This window comes from Perissodus microlepis, chromosome 19 (genome assembly GCF_051167445.1).
Source record: "Perissodus microlepis isolate ML-2025 ecotype Zambia chromosome 19, ASM5116744v1, whole genome shotgun sequence".
NCBI classification, from domain to species: Eukaryota; Metazoa; Chordata; class Actinopteri; order Cichliformes; family Cichlidae; genus Perissodus; species Perissodus microlepis.
Window position 1 is genome coordinate 7,786,839 of NC_140479.1, and position 20,157 is coordinate 7,806,995.

The 20,157-nt window shown below is 46.6% G+C and overlaps 1 long non-coding RNA gene across 3 annotated transcripts in view; it reads left to right on the forward strand.

Annotated features, from left to right (window-relative positions):
* The first annotated feature begins 5,877 nt into the window (after positions 1 to 5,877).
* LOC146365336 (uncharacterized) overlaps positions 5,878 to 20,157 on the forward strand; it is a 40,997-nt gene continuing 26,717 nt past the window's right edge. For 2 of the 3 annotated variants that reach the window (XR_014798586.1, XR_014798587.1), the window contains exons 1-2: positions 5,878 to 6,813; positions 7,466 to 7,724. This is a non-coding gene — a long non-coding RNA (uncharacterized LOC146365336). The remainder of the gene's footprint in view (positions 6,814 to 7,465; positions 7,725 to 20,157) is intronic. The other variant, XR_014798588.1, reaches the window with a different exon arrangement.

Sequence of the window (20,157 nt, forward strand, 5' to 3'; positions counted from 1 at the left end):
ATGATAACTGATCCTCAGTTTAGCCCACATAGACTTCTGTTGTGCTCACTGTGTGAGGAGTTTTGCAAAAGTGACCTAAGTATTGAGAAATGTGTCCTAGCGTCTGTAAAAAACTGTAAGAGCACCCTGGAGAGGTGTGGTAAAGATGGTTTTTTGTTTGCCAAATGTCTGATGGGAAGACGGGAGGGTTAGAAAATGATTTTTTGACCACTTTTGAAGTTGTTAAAGCAAATTGAGTTAACTTTCGTTTAATTTTAAGTTTTAAGAAGTTATTTGGTTTTTTGTTTATAATTTTCCACGAAATAAACGGCATATGATTTTTAAACAATGGAGTCAGAAGTGCGTTCTAAAACAAACCTCCTGTTGCCACCCACGGCCTTTTCTGGGACTTTTTGGTGTTTGGAACATAAAAGGCCGTGACACACACACTCACACACGCGCACACACACTCACACTCACACACACTCACACACACACACTCACACACACCTGGAAAATCCTCCATTGTTACCTGTTGCGTTCAGGCTCTGGCTGCTCTGCGTACACTCAGCTCTAACATTAGCTGCTAGCTCACTGTTAGCATGCTGTGCAGATGTTAGCAAAGAGCCAACGTTGTGTTAGCAGCATCATGCAGCTGTTTCTGTCCAGATGCAGTTTGAACTCTCATCCTTTTGTGCAGATAAAATAAAGTCTGTATCTCCACCATTTTCCGCCACAGCACACAAACTGAAGTGCGTTCAGTGTGTGTTTGTTTGAGTTCTTGTAAATGTGCAGATAACCTCAGGGTAACAACATTTAGTTACTGTGTAATGTGTTACAGTACCTTGTTACTGAAAAATGTAATGTGATTACAGTAACACATTTGTAACTTTGCAACTTGTTGCACCAATCCTGCCACATGTGCGCTGTCACCCACACCACAACAGTTTTACTGCTCAGTCATTCGTCCCGCAGGTTCAGGAATGCTGAGCACGCGCCTTCCAGATGTGCTAGACTTATATCTCAGCGCCGCGTGGCTGTGGTCAGGAGGTGGAGCAGGGCTTCTACTAGTTGGAAGGTTGGTGGTTTGACGCCTGGTGAAGACTTGAATGGTCATAGAAACGTTGTAGAAACAGGAGAAAGGAACCTGTCCATTCAAAGCGCTGACTGATCTGTGCTCAGTGGGCAAAACCAAATGACGGAGCTTTGAGAAAACTGATGGTTTGTGCCTGAACAGCAGAAAACAATCATGCACTCTAAACAATTTAAACGTGTTCAGAATAAAACAGGTAACTGGTTCTCAGCTGTGCATGGACGCAGGAAAAACTGCGCCGACAGTGATATGCCATCAGGTGGTCTATAAATCCATCTCTGTAGGAAACCACTGAGAGGCGGTGATCCCGGGAGAGCTCTGCAGGCTCTTTGAGTTCCCAAACACTTGGTTATGAGGAGATTACAAAGCTCCAGCTCAGCCGAAGCTCAGCAACTAAAAATCGTCTCTAATTTTTAAGCTGCTGTCACAAGTTCACTGACCAGTGAGATCAAGTATTCTGAACCAGTCTGCACTTCTTGGTCGTGTGTTGTTATTTTCTCATCGCTCGTGCTTCAGCCCTCGGTTAAAACCAGAGAAGTCGGACTCACAGGAGCTTCTGAGCTAAAGCTCCAATCATGAAGACAGATGGGTAACGCGGCCCGATCTCGTGCTGCAGCACAACCTCTCCACCACACTCAGCCTCGTCCTCCTGCAACCCGGCATCGCACTCCTCCCTTTTCTCATCCCGGCTGTAGAGGGGAGGCGCTGCTGGATGGAGGAAGGTGGGGAAACCGTCTATCAGAGGCGGGCCAAGCCGGGGACGCGGCCCATAAGGAGCAGCACGCAGCCCACAAGTTATTACCCCCGCTACCCGGGCCCATTTTGTCTTCATCAATTCTTAAACTCATAAGACTCCCTGCCTCTCTCCTTTTCCAAATTGTGCCATCTATCAAGTCGGGCACGACTCCGCTACCTCTGCCTTCTCCTTCTTCTCTGCAGATCGAGGCAGCGCGGCAGCTCGTCACCACATTATCCTCGCCGTGAGCTTTCTTTTTAATGCAGGTGGTAATGACCCCTTCACAAACCCCCCACATACCTTCTTTCTTTCTTTAACCTCTCCTATCCCCAGATCTCTTCTCCTCTTGATGCCCCTCTCCATCTTACTTTATCTTCCTCCCTCCACTTTATCACCTCCTCTCCTCCTTTTCCTTTATGCCGGTTGACCGACTGCTCCTCTCTTCCTTGCTCTTCCCATCTCTTTCTCTCCATCTCACTAATTATGTGCCGAGACAAAGGCGTCTGACTCTCCCTCCTCCCGCTCGGAGCTGTCAGGCCTGGTGTAGGAGAGAGTTAATTTCACACTTACTGCATGCTTTAATTAAAAAGGGGTGAGGAGGGGTGGGAAAAGGAAGAAAAAACAAGAAGGGTTGCACGCGCTCAGTAACACAAAGGGTGGACGCTGTGTGAACGTGTTTGTGGCATGCGATTGCAGGTGGGTGCGTGTTTTCATATTTTTAGCTGTGCAGGTTTTCAGCTCAGAGTTTGCACTCCTCAGGTGGATGGCAGCCACCTCGGTCTGTATTTTTAGTTTTAATGAGGAATCGATGCGATCGCGGTAACTCTGCAATCACAGGTGAAACGTGGATGTTATCTCACCTGCCGAGGGTCAAGGTGCAGCTGCACAAACTGCAAAGGTCCTCTCTTACAGAAACACACGAGTCAGATCGTTGCGATAAAGCAAACCCATGCTGAAGGCGCACAAAGACATGCAGTTACATTTAAAAAAGGTCAAACATGGACACACAGAGTGCAGGATTAAGACAATGAGCAGACACGTAATGACAGCGCCGGTCAGGCCTCAGAGTAAAGCTCAGTTTTAGAGTTGAAAGCAAAGAGCAGGTGCTCTGACTCCACAATCATGCAGCAGCAAACACTGCTTTGAGTTTGAGGAGAGAGACCTGGGAGCTGAACGTAAATGAATCAGTGATATAACTGATGTGCGTTCTGCAACAGGAAGCAGTAAGGCCAATGCTTTCAAAGAGACACGAGAGTTAAAGCAGTCGAGGCGTGGATGTGTTTTGACGCTGAGTCTTAGCTGGTGACAAATATCTTTGTTGAAGCAAACACACTTTTGTGTGAGACGAAGCTGGCAGCAGGTTTGGTTGAACCACAGACGATCGTTCTTTAGTCATCCAGCCTTTAACAGCGTATCCTGAGACGTTAGTGGAAGATAAACCTGTAGGTCATCAGCGTAGAAGTGAACACAGATGTTATACCTCCTACTAACATCCCCCAGAGGCTGGACCCTGAGGATGAGAAACACTGACCAGCAGACACAGAGAAATCCCCGTCCGTACCACACCAGCTGAACGGCTTCGCTCTTAAAGCCGACCGAGTGTTTGAGACGGGTCTCTGACAGCTTTTCCCATCACTTCTGAAATGAGATGAGATCCTGGAAAGGTGCAGTTAGGCAGGGTTCCCTAATTTAGAGAATAAAGCTCTGGATGAATGTGTTAGTAAACTCTAAAGCTCTTTGAACGGTCAGCAAACCCAGAAAAGTAAATAAGTAAAATCCAGCTCTGCTAAATGTAGTTTTGTCTGGAGACTGTGTGGACACAGCGTATAATCTGCCCCAGAGGCCGGCGTTCAGATCCCACAGGATGTTGGCGAAGATCAGCACGATCAGGAGGATTCATAGACTGTGACTAAAAACTGTAACGAGCCACAGATGATCCTCCACGTGAAACTCTGTACTGTGATGTTTGAGCTCTGAAGCACGAGAGGCTGATCTTGAATTTAAGATTAGTTTAAAATAAGTTTTATTTTTATGTGTCGATCACTTCTTAAAGCGACAGGTGCACCATGAGCAGACCCACAGAGCCCACACTGCTCGTCTCGGAGTGACAGTCTGTGGAAGCTGTGGCAGATATTCCACACCTCGAGCTACAGGCTGCACAACGTCACCCACCCACACACACACACACACGCACGCACGCACGCACGCACGCACGCACGCACGCACACACATGCACACACGCACAAACACGCGCACACACACATGCGCACACACACACCTCTGCCTTTTTCTGATGTCTGTTTTTTCCCAATATTTAATATTTATAATGATACTGCAGAACTGTTACTTCCTGCCACCAGTTCAGCTCCGCCCACATATCAGGTGATCAGCACATGGCAGACTGTGGTGGCACTGGTGTGTGTGTGTGTGTGATGTGTAATGAGGAAACACGCACGCCTCCACCCTCGCCGTCGCTCTCTTGCTGCTCCTGCGTATGATAACCCTTGTTAAGCTGTAAAGATATGGAGAACAGTGGCTCCACCCACCATTGTCAAACCAGGTAATTCATCATCCTGGAGCGAGATGAGCTCCAGCTCACGTTTCCCTCTCCGCTGACCGACCGATGTGATAAACCCACAGTGGCGTTACCTCGCAGCCCAACACGACATCAGACACATATGTACGACTGCTCTCTCTGTCATCTGATCAGCATCTCTAAAGTTAGAAATATCCTGTCTCAGAGTGACGCTGAGAAACTAGTTCATGCATTTATTACTTCCACGCTGGACGACTGTAATTCATTATTATCAGGAAGTCCTAAAACTCCCTGAAAAGCCTTCAGTTAATCCAAAATGCTGCAATGAGAGTACTTGTGTACAGTAATCAGGCCCATCTTATCTTAATGACCTTGTAGTACCATATCACCCTATTAGAGCACTTCGCTCTCACACTGCAGGCCTACTTGTTGTTCCTGGAGTATTTAAAAGTAGAATGGGAGGCAGAGCCTTCAAGCTCAGCTTCACTGTTTCTGTCCTCGATCTTTGCTTCGTGTTGTTCAGCGTTTCTCTGTCAGCTCACCAGTTTACCTCCCAGTGACGTCTTTAACCAATCAGAGTTTCACTCTGTTCCCGTGTTTTCTGAGGTTTTCTTGGTTCACCTCCCCGTGGTTTAACCTGAACACGCCTGTGTGGGATTTCTCCAGATGTTCCAGTTGACCTCTGACACTGGTGTGGGTTTGGCTCGAGGAGGGAGGGGGACACGTTCAGCAGCCTGTGTGTGGGAGACTCTCATATCACTTCTTAATTTTCCTTTTATTAAACTTCTGCTTAGTTATGATGTTACTGTAGTTGTGGCAGTGAGAGGGCCAGTGAGTGTCTCTCTGTGTTGGTCCTGTCCAGGGTGCAGCCCCTCCCACCCTGATTTTGGGTAAGTTGTTAAGAAGATGGATGATGGATTTGGGCATGCAGCCGCCCGCATGTTTCCCAGCTGTAATGTAACGCAGCCCTGCAGCCCTGCAGTCAGTGAGTCGTGGCTTCGCTCCGCTTCCACCTCGTACATGTTTTGCATGTGTATGAGCACGTCTACAAGCCCTGCACGTGTGCGGCTGTGAGTTTGTGTGGGTTGTGTTTGCAGGAGCAGTTTGATCTTAAAGCTGCTGTGTTGAACACGCACATCGAGCGTAGGCTCGGAAACAGCTGCTCTGCATTCAGCTAGAAAACACGAGAGAACGACGAGCGTCCGCGATCAGGAGGAGAGAGCTCTGCGGCGCATCCACCAAGGTCCAGCTCCACCCAAACGACGTCCTTCAGCTATCATTCCAAAATCCAGCTCAAATGTTCATTACCATGAATGTGACTCTACATCTCTGTGGATGAAATCCGGTGAATTATGTCCCTGTTTTTAACACAATGGAGGAAAACCAGGATGGGCTGAATCCTCAGTGTCGACTCAAACACTGACGCAGACACGCTCGCTGCAGAGACACGTGTTGTTTTTGGCAGGAAGGCACAACCTTTACTTTGAAAGGGAACGTTTCCAGTTTGCAGAGCAGTCGTCGAGTGTTTGCAGAAACTCTGCAGGAAGTCTTTAAATGTAGCGTCTCCGCTGATAATGTTGCTATATGTAAATAAATGTGTGTATTCATCGGTTTCCACAGTTTATGAGCAGCTGTGCAGCCAGTCGGGGTCGTGTAGCGTGAGACTGGATCGTGGCGACGGGGTCGGCTGAACGTAAGCGTCCACAGACTCTTGTCTTAGCCTCAGGGCGCGATGCGGGCGGGTTTCGTCGACGCTCCGTGTGAGACGAACCGAGGTCAGACTCGCCGCGTGCGTACGGTAGGATTCCCTTTCTGGTGTTCCGGCTCGACGCGTTGCCAAATGCGCCACGGCGGATGTCTGCGTCACACGCGTCAGCACGCCCCCAGGCCTCACCTATAAGATGAAGCAGGCAGCCGGCAGATATTAGAATAAACTCGGGGAGAGGCGTGCTGATTCCAATTAGCAGTCTGTTGTTTCACACTGTGGGCGATGGAGCTTGTTATTCCAAGCATGGAGAGAGTCTGAGGAGCTGCGCTCTGCGGCTCCCACCGTGCAATCAGCCTCTATGACTCTTTGGTACCCACCAAGCACTGATTGCTTCATTCATCTGGAGCTATTCTCGCTCTGTGAGGCGCTGCAGAGGTACATTTGTTAAGAACGGCGTGGACACCCGTGGAACGAGGCAGAAAATGGGCTGACCTGCGGGTGGATGTTATCCCATTGCTGAGAGCGAATATGGCCATAATGATACCAGCGGAGGAAGAGTTAGATCCAGAGAAATAATCACAGTTTCTCTGCAATCATAATTTAGGCTACGAGTACTAATGCTATATCATAGGCAGTAATTACACGGCTTGATTAAAAACTCGGGGATTACAATGGAGGATTGAATCGCAGGCTGACGATGCCGACTCTTTGTTTTGCGTTGTGCTGCTCGGTGCGTCGAGGGGATTTGCAGGAGAATCCAGGTGCTGCATCTAAAACAGGCTGATTGTGTGTTTGTTAGATGACTGTGTTTAGGTGGGTCTGATTGTTCCTCACTGGGAATTATTTGAACTAAACCCGGCTCCGTGACTGCGCGGCGCTCCTGGTTCCGGGCTGGATGTTAATTTTCCTCCGTATGCTTTTTGGATGATTGTCACAAATCCAATAATCTGGAGCTGAGTGTCGGCCAATAATACAAAAATGATCAATGTCTTCTTTGTGAGGAAGGATCAAAAGCTCCAGAAAGTAATGGACAGAATTTTATGAGAGGATTCGTTTGTTTTAATTGAAACATGAGCGAGGACTAACCCTCGAGTCTTTAAAGAAAGCATCAAATAAACCAAAGAATCAAATATATAAAGTGTAAAGAAAGTGCCGCCGTCACTGACTGTATCTAAAAGATGGACACACTGATGTGATTGGTGGAAGCTTCCTTTCCGTTCAAGCACAGGTGACACAACAGATGACTCGAGCTCGAGGCTTCGAAACGAGACTCGCTGGGTGTTACAGTGGCTCTGTCCATCTTTTACGTACAGTCTATGTCAGTGGGCCCTCGATTCATTTATAATAAATAAAATTTCATGTTTGTGAGTTTAAAATTGTTTGGTGTGAGCAGCTTTTCTATCATCTCGTTAGGTATCTTCAGGAAAAGTTCTCCAGGCTTCTTGAAGGACACTCAGGGCTCTTCTGTCTTCTGATGATCCCACGCCAGCCAGTCCACAGCTGACAGACCGTCATCATCAGGTGTTTCGTCCTGAAACAGGACGTTGACCTCAGGGGGAATCCAGTGGCTCCCAGCTGCAAACGTCTGTGGGATTCACAGGCTTCCCTCCTCAGACCTGCAGCTGACACATCCTCGATCAGTCTCTTCAACATGCCAGCGACTCCTACTGAGGTACACAGTCTAAATATCCTACTTGTCTTCACTTCCTGTCATATATGTCCTATGGTGAATGTTGAACATGGCTGTATTTCCTAATAATGTGCTCGGTGTGGGTGCAGTAATCCCTGTGAGCTCAGGCTGCTCGGCTCAGATCTCGATATCTTTGATGAGCTTCTCTTCACTCGCTGGGGTTGAAGGGCTCTGACAGGCAGACTGCCGCTGGACAGAAATGACCTCTGAGCGAGGAAGAAGGTGACAGCAGTAAAGGATGGATGGGTGAAATGAGGAATGGACGGAGGCTGGCATAGATGGATGGAGAGACTGAATGGTCTGAGGAAAATAAGAAGGGAGGGATGAAATAATGGACGGGGGAGCGCGGAAGTGCTAAAGGCACAGAGGGAGTAAATGCACTGATGGATGGGGGGAGACAAGTGGATGGATGAGTGGCAGGAGAAGTGTTGAGAGGGGAGCGCGAGGACTTGTTGATGGGATAGAGAGGTGGTAGATGAGCGAGTATGTACGGGTAGGCAGAGATGCACGGAGATTCAGGAATAATGGAAAGATTGGGATTTACAGCTCTCCAAGGAAAATTTGTGTCACAATTAAAATGTGCGACTTTCTCCTCGAATGCATTAAGTTAAGACACAGATTTATTTCCCTTTTCCTGCTGCTTTCTTTCTCCACGCGTGAACCAAACCTGAGGCTGCCGAGTGAAAGGACGTCTGTATGCAGACAGACGGAGGTGCAGAGGTCTGCGTGGAGTAGATGGAGGCTATGTCCAGAGGCTTAATGTAGCCTGAAAGCAACAGGACATTACCGACGTGAGCGGCTTGATCCAAATTGCACCCCCCGGGACCACAGGGAGCGCGGCACCCCTGGAAGACCCCGTGGCTCATTGAAAGGGGTCAGAAGCGAGGCGCTCTGCTCCATTTAGCAGCCCGCTGATGATGGATGAATGGAGGGACGAAGTGATGGAGAGGAGAAGCTGAACCCTCCCCCCCCGGAGTGCACCATGAGAACACGCTGCCACCAGGGACCTCCTCTCAGAGCCGTGAATGGTGGTAATGGGTGGTAATGGGAGCGGACACAGGTGGGGTCAAAGGTGATCCCGCTGCTTTAGGTCGGCATTCCCCAAAGCTTTTAGTGGAAGACTGAGAGAAGGCACAGTGCATAGGATTTTAAATAATGTGCTTTTATTTCTGAATATGGTTTAAAGAGAAAAATATCTGTGCATTAAAATATAGAACTGCTCTGAGACTGGAGTTCAGTGGGTTTGTGTCGTTTAAAGGAGGTCAATGAATCTGCAGTCTCTGCCTTCAGCGCACAGGTGTAGGCGTGGCCTCGGGGAGATTATCCAATTAACGTTCGAGTTTGGGGAGCCTGACCAAGAGGCAAGAGAGCAATGATTGGATACGTTTTTCATAACTAGCAGAAGTCAACTAGTCGTGACGCGTGCTCAATCATCCAGGTAAGGAAATCTCAAAACGCTGATCATCTGGACGTCAGTGGGAGAAACGTCATCATCATCATCCAGGTGACGTCTTCAGCCTCAGAGGCTGAGAGGAGGTCTGTCTGTCTGTACCACCAGAGTCTGTAGGAACTTTGGTCTTATTTTAAATTATTTAATCATCTCAGCTCCAAGGACAGCTAATGGAGCCTGATGGGGCCTGGCAGAAAGCAGTGCCTCCCCTCCTACAGGTAAGCCCAGGTAACACCCAAAGACTGCAGCACCTCCACCCAAAAAGGACTAACCCCAACCTAATGATCTACCTGTGCCCAGTGTTGGGGAGTAACGGAATACATGTACCGCCGTTACGTATTTAAAATACAAAATATGAGTAACTGTATTCCGTTACAGTTACCGTTTAAAAAGGTGGTATTTAGAATACAGTTACTTTGTTGAAATAAATGGATTACACGGCGGTATTTTCCTGTTTCATATTGTGGCGGGTCAGGACTGTTTGGGTTTTGTTTGTTCTGTTGTTCCAGGCGGCAGCGTTACGGTTGCCATGGTTACAGGGTGACGCTCTCTCTCTGTGTGTTTCCTGGGTGAGAGAGCGCCTTTTTGTTGTTGTTGTGCTAAGCTAATAGGCAGAATGCTACAGGCATAGCTCTAAAGAATGTAGCCTGATGGGCAGTGTAGTCCGTGCTGCAGGGAGAATGGACGGCCATACCCGTTATGTGTCTGTGAGCGAGGAGGGAGAAGAAAAAAGAGAGTGGAAAAGTATGAGCTGTCACTGAGCAGAAACAGGAGCTGGAAGCATGTAAATATAATAATAACCACTGCAGCCAAAAAGAGTGCCTGACGAGCCCAGTTGTAAGTAAGCTATTAAGACTCGACTGTACACTGTGTTCGTGTTTTTTTCCTCTGAAACATTAAGCTCCGCTGGAGCAGCCTTTCAACGCCTCTCTCTGTCTCTCGCTAGCAAAGTTGACCCAGACAACAAAGTAAAGCTAGTTTTCAGCTACGAGCCCAACACGAACCCGACACGAACCCGACGTATTAGCCAGAGGTCCCTTTACTACGGTTCGGAGCCGCGGACCTTCAGTAACAGTAATAAATCACATTCATGTAGTTGTAAACAGCATGATAATATATTAAGTAATCCAAAGTATTCAGAATACGTTACTCTCATTGAGTAACGTAACGGAATACGTTACAAAATACATTTTGGGGCATGTAATCTGTAATCTGTAGTGGATTACATTTTTAAAGTAACCTTCCCAACACTGCCTGTGACCCTCGATTTGTGTTTTAACCCTAACTACATGATCTTAACATGTAATTTTGACCCTGAGAGCTCTGTTATGTTGTGAAATGCACTACACACAGGTACACACACGCACAGGTGTTTGTCTCCAGATGCCACATTTATTTATAGTTTTCTGTGTTATGACCGACCACAGTCTGACAGCTGTCGGTCTCAGCTGATTTCCCGCTCTCCTCCGCTCCTCTCCCGTCTCACTATAAAAGGGAAGGAAACCATCATCAGTCCAAAACGCCATCAGCTGTTTTCACCTGCGTCTCCAGCACCGCCCCGTTGAGCTCACCGCACCACTCCTCCCCTGCAGCCGCGCCCGGGACCACACCTCCGACACATATGTATAACAGAAGAAAGGACTCAGGGTGATAATCTAACTCCAGCCCTCACAGATGTCTGGCTCCCTGCAGCCGCTCCTCAGCTCTGATCAATGATCACCACATTTTGCATAGTAACAGTCATGGAAGTAAACTCTTTGGGTCATTGTGTAAACATACTGTTTATAAGGTTGGAGAAACCAGCATTGAGCCTAGCCAGCCTCGCCTACACTGCTGCACCAGGCTTGAGTCAGCTTTAAACGCTGAACTCGTGAGCTGGCAGCATCGCCAAACAGAACAGATGGAACACAGCTGGAAAATAACAAGACACAGGTGAACTAAGTCACTGATGACAGGGAAAGCAAAACTGAACGTGACACACAGGAGACTATCAAAATAAAACAGGAAACTAACACTGAGAATGAGACACACAGACAGATAAACAGACACGACTGGGAAACAAAGAAGGCACAGAAAACATACTTCAAACTTACAAAAACCAAAAATAAGAATACAAAAGAAAGAATATTCTAAACTAAGAATAAGAGATCACAACTCAAACACTGGCTGGAAGACCCAAGACCAGGACATAATGCTACCATCAGCCAGCCTCTGATGACGTGTCCACAAACTGTCCCAAAGATCCCAGACGAGCCCCCACATATCACAGCAAGGCAGAAGATGAGTTTAGATATAAATCAAGTGTAGAAAATAAATCCTGGAGTGATTTCGAGGCTCCGTGTCCTCATACAGATGGTTTTACAGGGAAAGTGGTTACACAAGAGTTTAAACCTGGCTTATGTTAAATAAATGTTTTAAAAAGCGCTGAAAGAATTTAGAGTAGAGAATTTAAAGTACTCATGACCAGTGTAGGGACTACACTGTTATTAAGTAACGCGTTACAGTAACTACGTTATTATTGTGGTAACGAGCACGGTAACTAGTTATTATACCAAAACCAGGAACGCGTTAATCGTTACTGGGATTTAGATTTAGGCTCGTTATTCGTTACTTCGTGTGTTGCGTTCGACTGACCTCGGAAATCAGAACACAGACCTGGGAATGATGTCACACTCGAGTAAACGGCGTTCTGGTTAGCCTCGTCAGAGAAGTTGGGATTCCAATATGACGACGCCCTCGAAAACGGTTGTTTTGCTAGCCTTCTACAAAAAGAAATAACTACTAAACACACATGCAGCCATAGCTGGACTCGGTGGGCTGATGGTGATTTTTAGTTTTGATGGGCCAATGGTTTTTTTTCTTCTTTTTTTCCGTAATGGTATAAACACTGAAAGGTGGTGGATTGGCCAGATGCTGGCAGATGTGTAAAAATAACTCAGTTGTTTGGTGGTGGCTGTGGCGGAGCTTCCACAGATTCAGTAACATTAGCAAGTGGTGGAGGCCAGCAGGTGGATGAGGGAAAGGGGAGGCAGGAGGAGCAGAGACCCGAGGCGGTGAACTGAACTTCAGGTAAGAAGTTATGACCTGCAGTCTATCTGGGTCAGATATAAACCAAGTTTAGGTGGAGTTTATTTTCGTTGTGCTGACTTTTTACAGTCAGTTACAATAACTCGTCCTGCGTGCTAGCTAGTGAGTAAAAGCTCCCACGCTCTACCCACCTATGTTTTTAAGGATTCTGTTCCTGTTTATGATAGGAAGGAGATGATGAATTGCTTTAACAAGCACTTTATATCTTCTGGCTCTTTGTTTGACTCTCTGAACCCAGTCTCTGTAAAATCTGGCACAAACCTTCCGGTGTACACTGGTCAGCCATTTAACTTTGTTCCTTTCTCTGTGCAGGAGGTCTGTAAAGCTCTTAAACTGTTAGATCCTAGAAAATCTCCAGGGCCAGACTTACTAGATCCTTACTTCTTCAAACTGGCAGCTGATTTTGTGGCAGAGCCTCTCACAACACTTATCAACCTCACACTGGATACGAATAAAATTCCCTCAGTATGGAAATCAGCTTTTGTTATTCCACTATTAAAAGGGGGCGACCCAGCAGTGTTAACTAATTACAGACCAATATCTAATCTATCTGTGCTGGCCAGAGTTCTTGAAGCTCTTGTGTGTGAGCAGTTAAAGGAGTTTTTACACACCAATGCCATTTTATCTGAATATCAATCAGGCTTTAGGAAGAATCACAGTACTATCACAGCTGCAATTAGAGTGGTAAATGATATTACTATTGCACTTGATAAAAAACAACACTGTGCATCCCTTTTTATTGATTTGTCAAAAGCATTTGACACTGTTGATCATTGTATTTTAAAACTTAGACTCTTCCAGTCAGGATTCTCTGAGAGAGCAGTGGATGGTTCTCAAACTACCTCAGTAACAGGACTCAGTGCATTAAATCTGACGGTCTATGTTCTGACTTTGTTACAGTGCACAACGGAGTGCCGCAGGGTTCTGTATTAGGTCCCCTTCTATTTATCATTTACGTAAACAATCTTAGTCTACATCTGCCAGATGCAAACTTGCACTTCTATGCTGATGATACAGTTATTTACAGCTGTGGCTCAACTCTTGTCCAAGCCATTGACTCCTTGCAGAAAGCCTTTTCTGCTGCCCAGCACTCATTACTTCAGCTTAAACTTGTTCTCAACGCAGACAAAACAAAGCTCATGTTGTTTTCTAAATCAAGGAGCCGAGCACAAACAATCCCATCAGTAACCACTCTTGAAGGTAATAAAATAGAGTTGGTTCACACCTATAAATATCTGGGAGTCTTAATTGATGACTCGCTCACCTTCAAACCACATGCAGAGACTCTTGTGAAAAACCTGAAGTTAAAACTGAGATTTTGTTTTCAAAATAAGTTGTGTTTCTCTTTTAATACAAAGAAGCGGCTTGTAGCTGCAACATTCTTGCCTGTGCTGGATTATGGTGATATTCTATATATGAATGCTTCTGCTCAATGTCTTCGAATGGTTGATTCTGTGTATCGTGCTTCTCTGAGGTTCATCACTAACCGTAAATTTCAGACTCCCCACTGTGAGTTATACTCTCAGGTAGGACGGCCTAAATGAGGAACTCTCATTTATGCAGTTTTATATATAAGGCAATACTTGGGTTGCTGCCTTCTTATATATGTTCCCTGCTTGTAATGAAACATGCTGGTCGGTATTCTCTTCGTCCGCATGGCTACTTGTTGCTTTCTGTTCCATTTGCCCAAACTGAACTTGGTAAAAGAGCTTTTGTCCATTTAGCACCCTCGGCCTGGAACAAACTGCAGAACGACGGGAAAATGACTGAATTCATTTCATTAAGTGCTTTTAAATCTAAACTACGGATCCTTGAGGCCAAGTCCATAACATGCAACTGTTTCAATTAGATTGATTGTCATTTTAACTGACTTTTTTATTTTTATTTGAATTTTATTGAATTTTATTTTATTTGTATTCTTTCACTTATTGTTGCATGTGTGTTGTTGCTGCCTGTGTTTGAGTAATTTCTGTAACTGTGAGACAGCTGCTGCTGCGTATCTTGGCCAGGTCTCCCTTGAAAAAGAGGCTTTTAATCTCAATGGGATCTTCCTGGTTAAATAAAGGTTAATAATAATAATAAATGACGGAGTTTATATACAGCTGGGTGGGTGCTATGATGTTACTGATAGTGAACTTTATTTTATTCATAAGGTTAGTTAGTAGAGTTGCCAACCGTCCCCTAAAAAACAGAATCGTCTCGTATTCAGAGAAACTATTACGTGTTTCGTGTTGAGGTGAAAAGAAACACAGTTTGTCCCGGACTTCAGCTACAATGAAAAAGACACAAAGCTGGAGTTATTCTGTGTCTTTGCTGCACAGCTGCCTCTTCTCCTCTCATTCTCCCCCCTCCCTCTCCTGTTTCTACTTCAATCATGAAACTGATCAATGATCAGCTGATCGGCTTTTCTCTCTTGTTTGTTTATTGCCCACTTTGTGCCAGAAAGAGGAAACCGCCAGATGTCGCGCTAAACAACAGCAGCACATTTAAGCTTGATCAGCTGTTGTTAGAATTTATTTAATATTAATTTCTAGTATCAGCTGATGTTTGCTGGAGCCACAGCTGTAAAGCTGCTGGTCATGATGTCGGTTTGGATATGTGGTGAGAGGGAAACATGAAGATGAAACCAGGAGATGTCCTTACTGAATCATCAGAGCTGAACAGGTGATGGAGAAACAGGTTTACCTTTTAGGTGACATGAATGAGTTGAAGGGAAGTTATGAACTGTTTCTGAGAGACAAATAACACCAGGATCCTTTTCTATGTAGCTGACAGCTGGTAACTGTCCAGGGGCGGGTCTAGCATAGTGTTGCCAGGGGGGCAGGTAGGGCATTAACAGGGAGAGGGGGACACAAAGAAGCACTTTTCTTTCTTATTCTCATTTAAAATGTCTAGCTTTTAACAAATAATTATCTGAGTCTTACAACAAACGATTGATAGATTGATACATATATACCATCAGAACAGTGTACATCACTGTCACAACAGTGTTTATTTTCATTCAAAGGCTTTATGATTTTTCCTATAATGGCGGCCGGTCTCTAGTCAAAACCCCCGGGCTGATTTTTGTCCCAGTCCAGCCCTGTATGCAGCTCATCTGCAGTCTGGTGTTGCCTACATCTTCCTATTCAGAAGGCAGAATTTCCGAGTTCTGAGTACAATCAAAGCACCACGACTGCAGTTTTTGTGTTGGATGTAAAAAGCGCACATGACGCTGTGACGTAGGCTAGAATCATGGCGGCGGTCAACGACGGTCCAGGCGTGGGATTTCTCTCGTGGAAATATTACATCCCACATTATTTTTTTTTCTATTGGTAGGTGGCACAGTGCAGTTGTGGCAGGATAGTGCTAACATGTAAGCAAGCTAGAAGACTAGCAGTCTGGCTGGGTATCCAGTTACGGAGGCAACACATTAACAAGAAAATTCTGAGTAAAACCAAAGTTACTTTCCCTAGTAACTAGTTACTTTGAAAGTAACGAGTAACTTGAACTAACTGAGTTACTTTTAATAGAAGTAACTAGTAATGTAACTAAGTACTAATTTAAAGTAATTTATCCAACACTACTCATGACACAATTTATTCTTAATTTATTAGTTACTTTAATGTTGCTGACAGGAGTCCATTTAATAACAGATGTAAAATCACAATCGTCTCCACAGCGCCCCCTGCAGGACCCAGTGGGCAGCTCTGGGATGTTCGCTGAGGTGATGGTAGGCTGTTTTTATTCTTATTGACTGCTGTTTTTAAGGTTGTGGCCTTGAAGTTTAAATAGAAGTGGACTTCCTGTTTCTGCAGAGTGTATTAGCTTCGCTCAGGCAATTAAACGTCCGTTTTATTCATCGGCTGTGAATGAGGAAACAAGAGAAGAAGTCCTACTCTGCATAACCGCCAAATGAAGTTCAAACATGGCTCGCACTCAGTCTCGGTGACACCGCTGCGAGGAACAGCTTGGCTCTCCGCCCAGACTTTCACTACATCCAATTTGTTGCTTCTCATCCAGGTCCCGGTGCCACTCCAACGTCCCCGAAACATATAATTTACTGTCTTCTCCTGCTCCAAGATGCAGCAGAGAATAATCAGATGAATGGGAAGCATCTCAGAGGAGAGCCGGCAACATGGCCGACTGGATCAAAGTCCCATCCTCGCCGTGGCGTGACGCTTATCTCGCCTAGCTTCGCCGCCACATAGCATTGCTAATTTGTTGAGCCAGTGGCGAATCAGAAGGTGTCTCTTTGCTCGTGTCATTTGAGGGAAAATCGACTCCAACATCTGTCAGATGCAGAAGAAGCAGTTAATCATGAGAGATGTGACTGCAGCGCGCAGCTAGCAGTTAGCCGTACGTGATAGCAGAGCTAATGGCGCTGCTGCGGCTCGGTTAATGTGAGACACAGAGGAGTGTGTGTGTGTGTGTGTGTGAGGCTGAGGAAGAGGGCGGCGGTGTGGGAGGAGGCAGCTATGCGAGCTCCTCGGAGAGGCTGGGAGGGCGAAGGGTCATTATTGACTGAATGAATTTTTAAAGAGGGCCCTCGGTGGGGGGGAGGGCAGCGCGCCTCTCCGTGTGACTGTGTAACGCCATATTGAGCACCATCCCACAACACTGCACTCCTGCTTTTCTCTTTCCATCAACAGAAATGCTCCCCACACCTGAGGCTCATTTCCACCATCATGTCTCCACAGCGCGGCTGTCAAACATGTGGCGTGTGGACTAAAAGCTGGCCACCGAAGGGTCCGATCCGGCCTGCTGGATGGCTCTGCTCATAGAGAAAACTGCAGAGAAGGATAGCTTTACTCTCAGACCGTTCACTGCAGTGGGACTGATGTTTAAATAAGGAAAATATCACATCACAAAATCTTTATTAACACACAGACAGCTAAGAGAGCCGGCGACTCACCTGTCCTTGTTGTCAGTGCGCTTCATTTCATTGATACCATAAATCAGCTCATAAAAACAGGAAAGAAGTGTCTGACTCCCAAAGTGTCCTGGTAGCATCTTTCAGACCCTCCTCCATGCTCAAACCGAATCTACCCCCATGTTTGTGACAGAAAAGTGAAATATGACACATCAGAAATCTCCAACTTCAAACTTAAAGCATCAGAACAGGAACATTTAATCCATCCATCCTTTTGTGGGTGGGCTGCAGGGGCAGTGCTCGGACTTTCCCTGTTCCACGAGCCTGAAACACCTCATCCAGGATTCATCCTGGTCACATGCTGAACCACCTCAGCCATGTGGAGAAGTAACAGCTCCTCCCCGTCTCTGAGGGAAAGCCCAGCCTGTTTCCGCCTCTGCGCACAGCTCAAGGTCACGAGTGAGGGTGGGAGCTTTGACCTTCAGGCTCAGCTTCCTTTTTACCGAAACAAACCGCTACAGCATCCACATCATTCATCCTCAGGAAAGCTGCACAGGTGAGACACCGTCATAGAGCCGGAGGGAGTCAGCTGCAACTGCTCACGACTTTTGTTTCTGCTGCAACGACCTCGCCAACCAGAGACGGAGCCTCCAGAGAGGGGAGAAGAAACCCGCTAACCCGAGAGAAGAAACGAGATCCAGATCTTGTTTTTTAGAGTTCATGGAAGCCAGACACCTCTGAAAGCACCAAAAATAAACCCATAGCTGCTCATCTCAGGTGTGTCATTGTGTTATGGATGTGAGTGTGTTCAGAAGAAAAAAGTGTTTAAGCAGTGAGATCAAATCTGTGGCCCAGGATCTAAAGTGAGTTTGACCTGGCCCCCGTCTCTGTGCTCACCGAGGCGGCCTCGTTGCCCTTTGACACCTTTAACCAATCAATGATGGACGTGGTTTCAGGGAACTGGAGGAGGCTGATGAGGAAACCATCTCAAGTGAGAAGCTGCTTTTCTCCCCCGGAGGAGGTGAAAGAGGCAGGAGTGACTCAAGGCCACAACCTCCAACTCCTCGGATGTTGGGAGCGAGGCCAGCCGAGCTGCAAGAAGCGCCCAGAGGCGGTGCCTGCTTTGTGGAGAGAGAGATAGCGAGAGATGGGTGGTGGGTTTGGAGAAGCTATGCATGCACACTGACCCTGGCAGATAGCAGACGAGAGAGGGAGGGGGGCATTCAATCATACTAATGAGCGAGGGGGGGGCAGAAACAAGGATGGAAGTGGTGGAGGTGGTTGGCAGTGCCAGGCTTCTCCACCAACTCCTCCTCCCCACCCTCACAACACACACGTGCAGCAGCCACACTCATTAGTGCCGGGCAGACCTGCTGTTGGATGGAGCTGAAACGCCAGCTCAAACAGCCTCTCTCTCTCTCCCCTTCTCCTTCATTCTCCCCTGGTGTCTCTCGCCCGCCTCTTCTCCTCTCGCCTGTCTCTCCCCGCTCCATCCTTCTCAGCCAAATTGGCCCTCTGTTGTTTTCCCGTTCCTCCTTTCACTTCCCCCCGCTCTCGTCCCTCCATCCTTTATCTTTTCCCTCCACTTCTTCCCACGTTTCATCCTCCCCTCGTTCCTTATTTCCTCTCCCCTTCGCAGTCCTCCCCTCCAATCCTTGCTCGTCTCTGCTCCCGTGGTGGAGGGCTGATTTGGAGGATTAGGCCCGTGGCAGGGTTGTTGCTGTGTCAGTCTAACAGGCAGGGATCTGGACCAGAGCTCAGTCCAAATCCCTTCCTCCACGCCTGCCTGCCTGGCCACCGAATTAGCGGCTTCCTCTCCCTCGCTCCCTCTTCCTCCTTTCATCTCGCTCATCCTTTTCTTTTTCCATGCCTGTCTTCCCCTCCTCCTCTATGTTCTTCATCACCGTCTGGTGTCCGCGGCATATTTCCATCCTGCTTTTTCTCATTATTTATGGCTCTCTTCTGTCCTGTATCCTTAAAAAAAGGACCGCGAGCCTGCTTACTGAGAGTATTACATCCTGATATCTCAACCAAGAAATATGATCACATCACCTCACTGTGTTAGCTCTTTTTTTTACCACCAGCTGTCACTTTTTCATTTTAAATCTGGTCCTTTCCTGCCTGCTTACCGTTTAACCTCAAAATCACAACCAGAAATTGTCATTTTTTTATTAAAAAGTCCACGTTTAAACCAGAAAATCGTGCCTGATGCTGTTTGCTCTCTTTGTATGCTGAGAAAACACCTTTAAAAAAAACAAAAAACCCTTAGCTGGCTTAAAAAATGTCAGTCTTCCTCATAACCCAATCCTTCTTAAAATATCAGGGGGCCAAATGCTCCTTTTTAATTGCAGCTCAAGGCGAGTATACAGTCAATCTGCTCGGATAAGTGAGTTCTTCCTGCAGCCTCGGGGAGCAAATAGAAGCAGGTTAGCGCCGCTTTACTGAGGTTTTTTACATGCAGGTCACAAAGTAGAGAAGCTCGGCAGATGTCAGCGACATTTCTGTAAAAAAGAAATTAGAAAGGCACAAGCAGCTGACCGCTAGTCAGACTTACAATCTGCATTATTAGGGGCGTGGCCTCTTTGACTGACACGTGAATGACACAGGTGGCTGTAGCTGCTAGCTGTGTGCTAGGCTTCACCTGAGCTAATTGTAGCTAACACTGAGGACCAAATATAGGCAGACATGTTGACCCTGTATGAGCAGCCTTTGAGTTTACAGCCGGCCTTTACCTCAGCTGTATGTTTGGTGACATGGTGACTTCCACAGAGCTGAGAATGTGTTCTGCATCCGACCAAAGTACTGCAGAGGAATTTCCTTTGAATGACTGCTGATGCAAAGTGATCTCAAAGGTAAGCCAGTCATGTGATGCAAAACAATGTGGAGAAGCAAAATATTCTTTTCATTTATTTGTTGGCGGTCTCCTTTGTTTCTCCTCAGCATGTGGAGAGGTGTGCGTACATATATTGGCACATTTGGCTTTTTGTGCCTCAATAGTTTCCTCCGACTTCTTAGTGCTCGGGGAA